Source organism: Passer montanus, unplaced genomic scaffold (genome assembly GCF_014805655.1).
Source record: "Passer montanus isolate IOZ18808 unplaced genomic scaffold, ASM1480565v1 scaffold2, whole genome shotgun sequence".
NCBI lineage: Eukaryota > Metazoa > Chordata > Aves > Passeriformes > Passeridae > Passer > Passer montanus.
Window position 1 is genome coordinate 12,227,149 of NW_024366591.1, and position 12,719 is coordinate 12,239,867.

Here is a 12,719-nt window from a genome sequence, read left to right on the forward strand (position 1 = left end):
TGCATCAGAATCCTCAAGTTCCTGTTATATTTGTGTGACTTTCAAGTTCTAAATTGAGCTACATTTCAGTCAATCTGTGGTTTCATCCTTTCTGTGGGAAAAGATCACTTGTGTGCACCCGCAACTAAAAATGTTTCAGTATCACAGAACAAAATATTAAGAAATACTAAACTTACAAATAATCAGCTCACTATCATGAAGAAAGACCACCTCTTTTACAAGGTAAAATTCTTGATACAACTAAAAAAACCAATACAGAAAAGACAGTGATTATTTGTGAAAACAATCAGCTACCAGGAACAAGAGCCAGGATCATAGAATCATACCTGTTTTCAGCTACTACATTGTCACATAGTGGAAGAAGAGGAAATTGTGGGAAGCTTGTTAGGAGATGCATGACATACATATTTAAAGGAGTGCATTCATCTCCAAATATTTTAGTGTTCACTTGTTGGCACTTTTTTCATCTTGAAATCTTGTGATAAAAAACCAAAATACCTTAAAACTCTACAAAACTCTGTTCTTGCTTCAGGAGGGCATCCATTCTGCAAAACACACAAAGCCCTCTAAACCATAACCCAGAAACTATAACCCCAGCTAAGCCAAACACAAATTTGTACTTAGATTTAGGCATAGGAAAGTTTTGTTGGCTTTATTCAACTCGCTTAAGATTAAGCATATGTTTTAACACTTTACTGGATTAGGGCCTATGTCAGCAAAATAAATTTCTTGGGAAGAAGTAATAAAAATGTAGCTTGCAGTGAGGGACAGCAGAGCCATTCACAGTTACAGAAGCTTTAAAACACTAGCTGGTATTTATACATTTAGAAAAGAAATCAGGCGTGAAACAAAACATTTTAGATAGCAAACTGATTAGTCTGCTGCAGAGTCACTTTTTAAAAAATTTTCATTTGAAGGAAAACATTTTTTTGCATCCTTGCACCCCCAAAAGCAAATTGATTTGCACATCATGGAAAAACATTTTTTGCAAGCACAAGTTTGAAAAGCAATTTCCCCACTGTTTAGACTGGCTGTTCCAGATATACCATTGCATTCCCTGGAGAAGAAGACTGACAGGAGGCCAAGCTTTTTAAACACATTTTCATTACACACATGCACCTGAATTTGCTCATTGAAGTTCACATAATTATATACTATAAATGTCAGCTAACTAATTCTCTTGTATGCATTGTGCACTGGTGTGTATTTATTTTTTATGCTAAGAACCTCTCTGAATATTTGATGTTGTAGGTCTATCATTTAAAGAGAACTTACATCATTCTCAAAACCAGAAGAAATACAATTCTACCAGACTGTGTCCATGCTAATTTTAATTTTTGCAGCAAAACCTTTCTGTTGCTAACAACAGTGGGGCAAAGTATGAATTCTAGTGTAGCTATTTCTTTGGCATTTAAAGCACAGGGCTATCTGTCGTTGTTTAGAGCTGCTCTATCTTGTGTGAGGGGCCACACACGGTTCAGGAAACCCAGACCTGGGAGGGGCAGAGCTGGAGTTTTTATGTGACGAGGCAACACTTGGATTGAATCAAGCTGTCTTGGGTGGATGATGAGCAAGTCAAGAGTTTATAGGCTGGGTTTAAAGAGCAGACTGGTAAGGGTGGGACTGTGTGGTGTTTGCTGCAGGCCATCTGATCATGGGGAGAAAGTAGGTGAGGCCATTTACGGACAGCTGGAAGCAGCCACAGAGTCACAGGCAATGGCTCTTGTGGGGGACTTCAACCACCCTGACGTCTGCTGAAGGAACATCATGGCAAAGCACAAAGAGTCCAGGAGGTTTCTGGAAATTGTTGGCCACTACTTCCTGACACAGGTGGTGGAGGAAAAAATGAGTAATGGTGAGCTGTTTGACCACGTACTACCAAACAGGGAAGGTTTTGTTGCAGATGTGAGGGCTGGGGGCAGCCTTGGCTACAACCGCCATGAGAGTCAGTATCTTGCATGAGGGAGGAAGGGCAGCAAGTAAGAATGCAACCCTGCAGTTCAGGAGAGCTGATTTTCAGTGACCTTCTTGGAAGATCACACAGAATCCCATGGGAACCAGCCCTTCAGGGAAGATGGCTAGTCAATATTCAAGTACTACTTCCTCCAAGCTCAAGAACAGTGCATCCCTAAGAGCCCAGGATCATAGAGGGTGGAAAAGATCTCTTGGATCATTGAGTCCAGCTGTTAACTATCACTTGCAAGTCCAGCATTAAACCTTTTTTAACTTCAAGGGACAGTGATTCTGTTACTTCCATGGGCAGCCTGTTCAAATCCTTGACCACCCTTTCACTGAATAAATCTTTCCTAATATCCAATTTAAACCTCCACTGGTGCAATTGAAGCCATTTCCTCTTATGCTATCACTTGTTAGCAGGGAGAAGAGGTCAACGTCCCACCTATCTACAGATCTACAGCCTTATTCAAGATAGTTGTAAAGCATGGTAAACCTTCATTTCTCCAGACTAAACAATTCCAGCTCCCCCAGCTGCTCTTCATTGGACTTGCGCTCCAGATACTTCACCAGCTTCATTTGCAGAAGTTGGTGCGTGGGAAGTTTCACCTGAACATGAGGAAGAACATCTATACTGTGCGTGTGACTGACTACTGAAACAGATTACCCAGAGAGGTTGTGAAGTGTCCCTCCTGGTAGTATTCAAGAAGTGTCTGGGCACAATCCTGTGCCATGTCCTCTACCATGACTTTGCTTGAGCAGGGAGGTGGGACCAGATGACCCCCTGTGGTCCCTTCCAACCTGACCCACTCTGTGATTTTGTGATTCTGTATATTGAGGCACCAGTGGTCACAGCAGGACTTTGCATTAGCACTTTGGCACTGCCAAGCAGCAGTGGAGCTGTACCAGCAACCCTCGCTCTAATATCATTGTACAGAAAATGTGTTAGACTTCCACAATAAATGTCATCCACTCGTTTAGCATTGATTCACGCATGAATCTCCAGGCAATGCATGTGCATTGTATTTTCTGCCTTTTCAAAGGGAAAAACCTTCATTCAAAAGACATCAGAATTTGTTTTCAATTTAGGTCCTTTACTGATCTTTAGTAGCTCTGTCGTTATAGCCAGTCTTCCAAAGGTGCAAGGTTGCTGAGTACACATGCTGCAGGTGTTTGTGCTCGTTCTGCATTGCCAGCTACAGTCCCAGAGCCCATTGAACAGTTTCGGATAGACACATTTCTAGTTTGGAACTTTTTCAGAAAATAAGTATCTGGGCTGAAGGTAGTATCCTTACAAAAGGGAAGAATGAAGATGGATCTTATCTCACCCTTATGACACATGGGGAAATCCACTGGAAACACCAGCCTTGAGACATGAAAAGCAGGTTTCATCACTCCACTGTTAATAAATTCCTGATCTGACTGGATTTTACAACTCAGGATCCACAATCCTCTTTTCATGTCTTATTCACAAGGCCCACTGCTCAGTGAAGACTTGCTCATGGTCCCAGTGCCCTACAGAACAAACATTAAACAGTAAATTTACTGACTACATGAAACTTATGAGATCACAGATGGTAAGAAAAATAGCTCCAAAGGAATGTTTTCTGCAGTAATGCTTACAGACAGTTATGGGACTCTAATTAGTAGGGTTTGTTAAAAAAAAAAAAAAAAAGAAATCCATTCTTTCTACTACTTGTGCCAGAGGTTGCTTTTTCTTCAAAGTTCACCTCTTCGCCAAATCTTCTGAGGTCCTGTGTTGATTTCTGCAGAGTTGTATACAGATACCATTAATCAGGTTAAAGTTTTTAATAATTTTTTAAAAATTGCACACTTCTAGTAAAACCCAGTACCATCTGTTCACCTGGACATAAGCACTGTACATATCATGGAGAATAATGACACATATGAATCGTGTCTCAATTCCGCTGTATGGCTGTCATCTGCTACTGATGGGCAGGAGACTGGAAAACAAATTGGAATTGTGCAGGTTTTGTGTTGAGACAGGACTGCAAAGGAGCCTTGGCACTCAGCTGCACATTCACTGAGAGTGTGGGAGAAAGTTTCATTTATTGCCAATAAATGAAATAATGCCCTGAAATTCTGGGGCTTAGTCAAGTTGGGCAGCCAAGCTAAGATGTGCTGGTCTGCAAAAGAAACCAGCTGCAGGGAGCAGACTGAGGTTTGACATGGCTGTAATGACAGTTCAGGTTCAGCAACAGTTAACTCAGCATTGTGTGTTTAAAAGAGCTGTAGTAATGGAACCATAAAAAACTCCCACCAGTTGAGATCTCAGTTTGGGAGCTTCCTAATGCATTACATATTTTAAAGTTTAATCATCAGCCCTTCTCCAAGCAAAACTCCTACTCATTTCAGTTAATTTTTGTCAAAATTAGTCCCAGTAGTAGGCAACTCTGCAGTAAAGCAAAAATAGGTTTCTAGTCACAGAAATTACGTTCTGAAATAGTCTTCCACAGTAATGGTGAATGAAAACTAGATAAAAAATTTAATAAAATGTAATAAACATATATTATTGCAGCACCATAGAACTCTGTGCAATGAACCATAGAGGTCTTATCTGGTTTAATTTCCTAGCTACTAAAATCCAATACCTAGCAGTAATCTGAAATTTGTACATACATTGAACTGTTATTGATGAAAATAATTGTTGCTAAATAATTATTTCAATGAGACCATCCTCCTCAGAAAAAAAAGAAAAAGAGAAGATTTCAACCACTGTTAGTTACTTTTTTAATAAGTAATTTTTCAGATTGTTTATAAATACTTGATGTCCAACAGCATAAACAGACTTTGTTTCTTATTTAGAAAGTGTCAGTTTAATTTTTAGGAATAATATTTCTATCCAGAAATCTTGCTACATGCTATGCAGAAATTTTTGTTCTGGATAAGGAAGCTCTACAAAGGCAATACATGTATTAAATTGCCAAAGAACCAGTGCATTTTTGAGGCAATAAGCATTCAAGTAATTAGTGTGTTTCAAGTTTGATTAGTACTCATAGAAACGTTGGGATTTTAAAAATCGGTGGTTTTATATCTAAATTAGCTTTTATGCATCAGCTTATATAGGAGAGAAGAAACTCCAAAATAAAAGACTAAGAAAAGAAAGTAGGTTTTACTTATTATTTTGATTTTGATTATCCTAATGCTGGAAAAAACCCCAAAGGAAGATCACAACAAGATAAAAACAGGTGTGGAAAACAGTTAAGAGATGGTGTTACAGTGCTGCAGCTGAGATTCATGAGGTACCTGTATAAAGAATAGGTAACACATGTGCTGCACAAGAGGTGAGTTTTAAAATACCTAAGTCAAGATGTCCTAAACAATTGGCTTCCTTTTGATTGTTCATCTGTGATAAAACATTAATTTCATTTATCCAACTTTTAGTTTAAGAATGTATGTCATTAATTTTGAGTTGTGATTTCATCTAATTTAATCTACAGCCTTTCTCACAACTGCAGTTTAGATAATGCAGCTTCAAAAAAGGAATTACATAGACCACATGGTCCTGTAACTAGGCAATTTAATTACAAGTGCTCTCTGTTTCTTTGAGGTATGAGAAATTATATATATTATATAATTATATCAAAGAAAATTATATATATGTAGTCACCCTGAAGCAATGTAATGATGAAAAAAAACCACGTGGTATAATTTCCGAGTGGAATCCAATAGAAATGTTGTAAAAGGGAGGAGAAGAAATTGTAACACAGCGTGTAATTTTTTGCTGAAATGAAAGAACATGCAATCACCAATGATGCAATAAAATAATAGTGTACAACGTTAAAATGCCATGCATTGCAATAAAGGAGTTGGCTTGCAAATAATACACCTACGTTTCCTGTAAGGTGTATTGCAATTGTCTCTCTCCGATCGAGAAGAGTGAGAAACAGGGCCTTTTATTCATATGAATTTGTAACAATTCCTAGAGAAAAAGTAAAAAGTAGATAATTTTGAAACTGCAATAATTTGATAAAATTTTTGAGAAAAAATGTTTGTATCACATTGGAAAGTATTTTTAGCAGTATTGTGGTGGCACAATTTCTGGCACTGAAATTACGCTGAAAATAACTATTGATAGTAGAGTCGCCATAACCATATCAGTTTATATCTTCTTCAGATAACCCAGTGCCCTGCCTCTAAATATGCAGATCAGATAATCACTGTGTTAAAATGTACTCTTAGAATATATTTCTGAGCAGAGCTCCAGTGTCACTGTAATGTGGCCAGCAGAGAGGCCTTCTGTTCTGGTTACCTGGCTACATATTAAGTTCATACAACCTTTAAGCTTGGTACTTAGCGGGAAATATCAGTTGTTAAAAAACACACCGCGTTTAAGAAACCAGTTATGCATGTTAAGAGGCTTCATTACTGTGTGTTTTAAACAAATAATAAACTTTACAAACTCCACAAAAGACAGCAGTGCTGTGAGCACTAATTTCTGGTTTAGTGGTAGGTAGGAGAGCATTTAAAATGTAAATCTGAAGGCTCGTAGTCCTTGCCCTTGAGGAGCTGACTAGTGTAGACTGTAGTGAGGTCTTGTGTTCATGGCTTTACTCCAGGTGTTACTGGGCAAAATTGTTCAGAGCATCATCCCGGCTGCAATGCTATTCCAGATCTCCCTGTGCAAGCAGGAACTCTTCCATCTGCCTTATAACAACCTATGCAGAAGATGAGGCAGAAGCACAAAGCTGCAGGAAGTACCAAGTAGGAGTTTGTGGTGCACAGCTACAACCACAGCTGCCTCTGCAGCCCGTCTCAAAATAGAGCCCTCATTAATCAAGCTAATTTTATGAGCTGCGCTCTTCCATGTCTCTACTCAACACACAGTACCTGGATTCTGGTGGCAACAGGTGCCTTCAAGACACCTCTCTTAAGAGTGATCAACAGACACTGAAAGCTGTACCATGTGTCTTTTAATCACATTGCATAATGCACAGCAGTTACCTGCATGTGATCTAAAGCAAGTACTGTTTATAATTCCTTCCCTGGCAAAGTAAAGGGGGTGTTGTTGTATCTTTATGGTAAAAACAGATAAGAAGTAAGCAAGAAGTTTCTGTCAGGTGTACTGCTGGAAATACTATTGATAAAGTAATGTATTGAGGATTGTAATTCCTAACATTTTAACTCTGTAGGAAGATACCTACATTCAAAGTATTTACTTATTCCTGTGATAAGACAAGTAAGTGCCATGCACCTAATTTGGAGACATTAGAAATGCCTTAATTAAAAGGTAAGCACATAGGACAGCACAGCAACAAACTGATTTGTTACAAACATATCTATGTGTAGAAAAACCTCCCCAAAACCACAAACAGTGTCAGAATTAACCTGGGCAAAGGCTGGGTCCTTCCCCCTGCTGCAAAATGGATTCTTTGGAACACATAAAGAAACCTGATCTGAATGCACACAAACACAAACAACCTGAAAAGACAGAACCCCCTCACCGCAACATCAGCAAAAGCTGGGAAGTGGGTCAAATGCGCCACTGCATTATTTCAAATTACATAACACTTCCGTTACATGAACACTTTTTCTCTTCCATGATACTCTCAATGTAACATTTCTCCCTTCTACTAGAAAAAATCACAACTATTACTAGAATTCCTTTTTTCCAATATGTGGAAAACAAAATAAATTAAATATTCTACTCATGATTATTGGTTTATTTCTACCAGGATATTCTCTCTTGATTAAGTTTCAGAAATCTGAGATTGAAATTTATCAACCAACAATTGTTGGTTGATAAATTTGTTATTTGCCCTTGTTATTTGTTCTTCTGTGTTTCCCTTTAAAACTCAAAACTTCTGCCTTTTAATCGTGTGGAGGTTTTTCTTCTTATTAACAGATTCTTTAAAACATTTCTACTAAGGACCAGTTCTTGCTCATCACTCACATTGGTTTGTTTCAGTTCTTTGTTTTGAAAGTGCCTGGCTGATCCATGTTCTCATCTTCGTGAAATGATCCTTTTCTAAAACAGGAAGAACTTCAGAGTAAGTAATCTCTTATTAGGCTTTACAAAAACAAGTCAGCAAAATACAGAAAGCAATCTTGCCCTGCTCAGCACTGGCTTAAACAAACCTTTCTAAACAGTGGGTGCAACAAAAGCTTTGCAGTAGCTGGAGTAGTTCACACAGCTCCACCTTTGGAGACATCTAGAAACAAATTAAAGTACAAATGTGTCGGGAATGCTGTAGGGTATAGTTCATCCATTAGGGAATAAATTAAATTGCTTCTCTGAGCCCCTCCCCAGGCCTATTTCTATTACATGTGATTCTGGTTATACAACAAAAATGCGTACTTAAAATGCAAATATTTGTATTAGTTTATCATAACTTTTACCCTTGTGATCATCTCCTTTATCTCTGTAAAACACTATCATGTTAGTGTTTGCATATCATATGCAAAAAACACTGTCCAGTGTAAACAGAACAAAAAAAAATCTGCATTTTTACGGAGTCCTATGGCTCAAAGGTTTATACCACCCTTGTCTACATCTTCCTTCAGAGTAACAGGTGATAAAGGAACAAATCCTCCCATTTTGTAGTACTATCTGGTACTAGAAATGATAATCTGAGGCATTACCAGTTAGAAGACTGTTCAACAAGTATTCCAGTCTATTAAAAAAGTATTGAAAAGGATCTCCTGGGTCATCAAGACTGTGTCCTTGTTATCAGAGTCAGCCTTTCAATCTGCAGTTTATCAATCTTCAATATGTTTGCAAAGTTCTGTCTTAAAATGCTACTTCCATTATACTGACTGGGCATCTGCTCTCCTTTCCTGTGATGTTTCAAAATTTCTGAAGTTTTCAGAGTATATTTGTTTAGGGCAGTTTGTGCTACTTCATTCTTGTGCCAGCATTGACTTTTATGTTAAATATCAACTTTCTGTCCACCAGAGAGGGAGATAGCAATCCTAACCTCTCTTTGGTTTAAGGTTAATTTTTTTCTTTGCCTTTTCTTTAGCTGGTCCGTTAGCCACCTTTTGTTTTTTTCCTACTAATTTTCATCTTTAATAAATTAAATTTTTTTCCTTGATGTGTTTTTTCAACATCCTAAGCACTTCAGTGTAATGCTTTCCTTGTCAGCAAGAAGAACTTGACCAGTGGTAAAGACATATACCTCATCACTATGATATAATCTATTCCTAAAGGATATGTTGGATCTTATCTTAAATTTTTCTCAATATCTTTGGTCATACTTCATTCATTATTTACAAGTTGATATCTGATCAATGGATTCAACTACTTACATACATTGTAGTCTTGCTTCACCCTAATCATAGGGACATATTTGCTATTTATGTCCTTTCCTTACTATCTGACCAAGTCACAGCCTCTTATTCAAAATCTTTACTTCTAGATTCCATTTCATGTGCTAGTTTTTCTAAATTTAGTGATTATTTTATTGTATTATCTCTGCCCTACCTTCAAATGAGCATCTTCAGGTCTTTAACTTTGCTGCTATCTTAGGTGTTCCCATTTTTATTTCTCAGTGTTAAACACCCTTCTCCTTAAATGATGTATTTCTCAGTAGCTTAGAGGTAACACAATTTTTTACCTCTACTTTTACTTCCTTTACTTGTTTCTATGCACTATCTCTCCTCAAATTGTTGGTTATTGGCACTTATTTAAACCAGTGAACACCAGCAACATTTTGTATACTAGCCTATGGCACTCACCAGAAAGGAACCAACTAGCATGTGGAGTCTTCCTCAGCCAGAGAGGGTCCAAGTCATTCCTACATGCATGCTGTGATCACCCATGCCACTACAGGAAATTCTCATGTTGGGCCTCCTGCATCCCACCTGGTACCCGAGTGACTGCATAGTTCAGATAAAAAACAAAACCAACACCTTCTTCTTGGCACCCAAAGTGGAAGGAGGAAGAAAGAGTTTGTGTTTGAAGCCCAGTGTCAGGGGATTTGGCAGAGCTGATGCCTGAGCTGTAGTCCCCAGGCTGGTAGTGTGCTTCACCCTGAGGCAGAGCAGTACCACGGCACTGGCTGGCTGTACCAGCTCTTTGTGGATCAGATGCACAGAAGTGGATGTTCCAAGATGAGATTCACAGCAAGCCCTGAATGAATGGTAAATCTTAATTCCATTCACATTTCAGTGCCAGCTGATGGTGGGAGAGAGAGAACACCACTGTGGGGCAAATTAACCTGCCTTCAGGTAGAGAGACAGGCAAAGAAGCTTACAAAATTACTGCTTTAGTAACAATTTGCAGATAAAACTTGAATCCAGCCAAAATTCAGGAGAAGCTTTATGGCTGTGGACTAACTGACTTTTCTAACCACTTCAAACCCCCTAACCTCTGCAGCTTGCCTGCCTGTAAAGGAGCAGTAACACCCTAGCAGAGTTTATGTAACTGCTACTCAATATTGCATTAAGCTTCCTCCGTCTGACACGTAAAACTTCCACCTGCTCAGTCACCAAAGTCCTGACTTGAACTAATGACTTTTGATACTCCTGGGCTATATTTGCTCCCAGCAGGCTGATAACAAAGTGTACAGAGGATCGCCTGATCCAATTCATTCTGTAGTCTGAGATAACAACTATTTTACACTGGCTGTTATTACCTAGCAGCAGAATCAGTTTAAGTTTGTTGCTCTCTAGAGAAGAAGGAAAATGCAAATGCAGTGAGAAATCTATGTGCTGTGGTATTTTAAAATGTCAGAGAGCCACTACTGTATCATTAGCTATAATTTTAAGCTTTGACAATGCTGTCAATGAGCCTTGGTATTTTGTCATCACCATACTATTTGAAAAAATCTGTTTCTCTCCATTGGCTTCTTCTTTAATCTCTGTGGTTGGCAGTGTTATTTGTTTTTCTCTCTAATGGAAATTCTGAAACTATTGGTAGTAAAAAGAGTATCGCTATGATAGACTATTCTCCCTCCTTAAATACGTCTCTCTCTTTCTCTGTTTAGAAATTAAGATGTTACAATGTAAATGAACACTGCTTCCTCCCCCTCCCAATTTGTTCCAAAGGCAGCAGGAGATTTTAAAATGTGTTTCTCCCTAGACTTACCACTGATATAATTCTGAGTCACTGTGAAAAGCTTCTTTCTGTCCACTCCCTTCTTTTTTTGCACAGAGATGTCTTCACAAATCTCCTGTTATCAGGCAGTGCTGAGAGCAGAGCAACTGTGGAGTCTCAAAATGCCAGCAAAGATGAGCAAGTTTGCTGTGGCAAAGTACAGTAACAAGCAAAACATTGTAGCATTCTTTAAAGTTTCAATCTGCATTTGAGCATTTTCTGTGCCTGATCCACACAAAATAAGTATAAGATAGGCCAGCAAGTACAAAAGAAGTCTGTGTATTCCTCTAGAGCAGAATCAAGCAGCTCACGGGCTTTCTGTTTAAGCCATTTTAATGCCCTGGTTACCAGGGAGGCTCCAAAGCTTCTGAATCTAGCAATTTTTGTTACTATTGTTATGCTTATTTAATCTTGCATTATCTTATTTAATCTTTAATCAATGATCTAATCTCCCCTGCCCCTCCCTTAATGCACGTCCTGATCCTGCTACTGTATGCAGAATCAGCTTTCTGGATGTTCCCTCAAAGCATACAACACAACTCGCCTTGCCATGTGTAAATAGTTTTATCTGCTCCAAAACAACTTGTATCTAAAGAGAAATGAAGAGAGAAAGAAGTCCATTCACCTTGCTAGAAGTTGGTTACTGGAAACCCATACTAGCAGATCCACAGACCAGAAAATCCTTGAGAAAATTGGATCTGGCACTGCTGTGCTGAATTCAGTGTATCCATGTGAAACCAAACCTCTCAGATGACCAGGGATGAGCCAGGTGAATTCAGGCTGAGGTTATGAGGAAGCAGCAGTGGAGAAGCTCAGCTGCACCAGTGGCAGCCACCCTGAGCAGGTGACTAGAAAATTAGCAGAGCTAGAAAATTAGAAATGCCCAGGCCTCCTCAGGTGTGTTTTGTGGGTGGCTCATTAAATTCCACTTCAGTAAAGTTTTACACTTTTCCTTTTGGATGTGGCACTGTATAAAAGGAGCTGCATTTTTTACTCGGTCTAGGAACTGCAGAAGAGAGGTGGGGTAGAATGTGACAGTACCACCTCAGCTTCTCTTGCCTCCCAGGTCATTTACTGGTGTGCACCCAGGGATTTTAGCCACAGGTGGTGCCACAAAGTGCAGGATCCAGTCCCCAGTGGAAACCCTCAACTCAGTTCGCAGTACCACCTCGGCTTCTCTTGCCTCCCAGGTCATTTTCTGGTGTGCACACAGCAGGGATTTTAGCCACAGGTGGTGCCACAAAGTGCAGGATCCAGTCCCCAGTGGAAACCCTCAACTCAGTTCATCCAAGCAGCAACTGGATACCTCAGTTCTGATCCACAGCTAAATGAATAACCAAAAGCATAAGCATAAATCTTGCAGGTGGCTTTAAGCCCATCCTTGGGACTTTGACTGGGGTGTGAAAATTTCCAAGAAAATGCAGAAGACAGAAGTTCAGGAAAAATGAGAAGGCATCATGCAGAAAATGACACAAAGTCACATACCTGAGTGCTAGATTTCATCACCAAGGCTCCAATTTAGATTACAAGTTTGGTGATACTTTAGGTAACCTCACAAGCTGCTATTCCCAAAGTTCTCTTGCCCCAGTTCTCAGGAAGCGTATGAACAACAGGCACATGGGATTAAAACAAGGAGTGTGTAATGAAATGCCATCTTATTCTGTTGATATTAGTAAGGACTTAGTAAGAAAAGATTTTATCTTGTCAG